Source organism: Spodoptera frugiperda, chromosome 19, assembly GCF_023101765.2.
Source record: "Spodoptera frugiperda isolate SF20-4 chromosome 19, AGI-APGP_CSIRO_Sfru_2.0, whole genome shotgun sequence".
Taxonomy (NCBI): Eukaryota; Metazoa; Arthropoda; class Insecta; order Lepidoptera; family Noctuidae; genus Spodoptera; species Spodoptera frugiperda.
Window position 1 is genome coordinate 3,882,725 of NC_064230.1, and position 2,704 is coordinate 3,885,428.

Genomic DNA, 2,704 nt, shown 5'->3' on the forward strand with positions numbered 1-2,704 from the left:
TGAATGCTACTCGAATATCAACTATGAAATTAAAGACATAGAGTAGAATTTGCTATAGGACACCAATGATTAATGATTAGCTTTGTAACTGTAGTATAAGGGTTCACGCATCAACGCACATGACGATTCACATGAGCTAATGTTCACATGTAAACAGCAGCTCATGTAAAGAGATTGTCCAGTCAACTGATGGTAGCGTTGACTGTGTAGGCGACACACGTACTTAGGTATCGTCATGAGCTAATGTTCACATGTAAACAGCAGCTCATGTAAAGAGATTGTCCAGTCAACTGATGGTAGCGGTGACTGTCCAGGCGACACACGTACTTAGGTATCGTCATGAGCTAATGTTCACATGTAAACAGCAGCTCATGTAAAGAGATTGTCCAGTCAACTGATGGTAGCGGTGACTGTCCAGGCGACACACGTACTTAGGTATCGTCATGAGCTAATGTTCACATGTAAACAGCAGCTCATGTAAAGAGATTGTCCAGTCAACTGATGGTAGCGGTGACTGTCCAGGCGACACACATATCGTAAGTGACCCGGTTGTGGCCACTTTCACATGAATTTTGCAGCTTTGTAAAGAGCTTGTCCAGTTAACTTATAGTAGCGGTGACTATCCAGGCGAACACGTATTAGGTCTTGTAAAAAGCTCATTTAACATGTATTAACCTCAGCCTAAGTAAAGAGATTTTTTAAAGAACGTCCAATAGAAAAATAACTGTATGAAAATGTTCAAAAACAGGGAGTTTGTGCCATTTTTGGCCAGATTCGTGCCATTTCTGGCCACGGTCGTGTGCCAGTTCTGGCCATCAAAAAATACAATAAAAGTAATCAAAATTTATTAATTAGATTGGACATTTTACAAACTGATGGTAGCGGTTACTGTCCAGTTTGCGACACACGTACTTAAATATCGTCATGAGCTTCATGTTGACATGTTAACTTGCAAATGTAAAGAGATTGTCAACAGTTTACTGATGGTAGCGTTGACTGTAAAAGCTGACACAAGTAAACTGACCTCCCGTCATGTGCTGAATGTTCACATGTAAATTGCATCTCTGAAAATGAAAAATATGTCCAGTCAACTGTTGATAGCGGTGAAAGTCCAAGCGACACACGTACTTAGGTATCGTCATGAGCTATAATGTTCACATGTAAACAGCAGCTCATGTAAAGAGATTGTCCAGTCAACTGATGGTAGCGGTGACTGTCCAGGCGACACACGTACTTAGGTATCGTCATGAGCTAATGTTCACATGTAAACAGCAGCTCATGTAAAGAGATTGGCGTCAACTGATGGTAGCGGTGACTGTCCAGGCGACATACGTACTTAGGTATCGTCATGAGCTAATGTCCACATGTAAACAGCAGCTCATGTAAAGAGATTGTCCAGTCAACTGATGGTAGCGGTGAATGTCCAGGCGATACGTACTTAGGTATCGTTATGAGCTAATGTTCACATGTAAACAGCAGCTCATGTAAAGAGATTGTCCAGTCGACTGATGGTAGCGGTGACTGTCCAGGCGACAACGTACTTAGTATCGTCATGAGCTAATCACATGGAAACAGCAGCTCATGTAAAGAGATTGTCCAACTGATGGTAGCGGTGACTGTCCAGGCACACGTACTTAGATATCGTCATGAGCTAATGTTCACATGGAAACAGCAGCTCATGTAAAGAGATTGTCCAGTCAACTGATGGTAGCGGTGACTGTCCAGGCGACACACGTACTTAGGTATCGTCATGAGCTAATGTTCACATGGAAACAGCAGCTCATGTAAAGTAAGATTGTGCAGTCGACTGATGGTAGCGGTGACTGTCCAGGCGACACACGTACTTAGTTATCGTCATGAGCTAATGTTCACATGTAAACAGCAGCTCATTTAAAGTGATTGTCCAGTCAACTGATGGTAGCGGTGACTGTCCAGGCGATACGTACTTAGGTATCGTCATGAGCTAATGTTCACATGTAAACAGCAGCTCATGTAAAGAGATTGTCCAGTCAACTGATGGTAGCGGTGACTGTGCGACACACGTACTTAGGTATCGTCATGAGCTAATGTTCACATGTAAACAGCAGCTCATGTAAAGAGATTGTCCAGTCACACTGATGGTAGCGGTGACTGTCCAGGCGATACGTACTTAGGTATCGTCATGAGCTAATGTTCACATGTAAACAGCAGCTCATGTAAAGAGATTGTCCAGTCAACTGATGGTAGCGGTGACTGTCCAGGCGACACACGTACTTAGGTATCGTCATGAGCTAATGTTCACATGTAAACAGCAGCTCATGTAAAGAGATTGTCCAGTCAACTGATGGTAGCGGTGACTGTCCAGGCGATACGTACTTAGGTATCGTCATGAGCTAATGTTCACATGTAAACAGCAGCTCATGTAAAGAGATTGTCCAGTCAACTGATGGTAGCGGTGACTGTCCAGGCGACACACGTACTTAGGTATCGTCATGAGCTAATGTTCACATGTAAACAGCAGCTCATGTAAAGAGATTGTCCAGTCAACTGATGGTAGCGGTGACTGTCCAGGCGACACACGTACTTAGGTATCGTCATGAGCCAATGTTCACATGTAGTTAAATAACCAGTTATGTAATTATTTATAACTACGTATACATAGTAACAATTATAGCCAGCGGTTAGCTGATAAACGAGTTATATTTCCTCAACGGATATCGTGATT

At 42.9% G+C, this 2,704-nt stretch overlaps 1 long non-coding RNA gene across 1 annotated transcript; it reads left to right on the top strand.

Moving 5' to 3' along the window:
• The first annotated feature begins 1,115 nt into the window (after positions 1-1,115).
• Positions 1,116-2,023, top strand: LOC126911881 (uncharacterized). The gene is made up of 3 exons (XR_007706386.1): positions 1,116-1,238; positions 1,341-1,442; positions 1,951-2,023. It is a non-coding gene; the product is annotated as an uncharacterized LOC126911881 (long non-coding RNA).
• Positions 2,024-2,704: the final 681 nt, after the last annotated feature.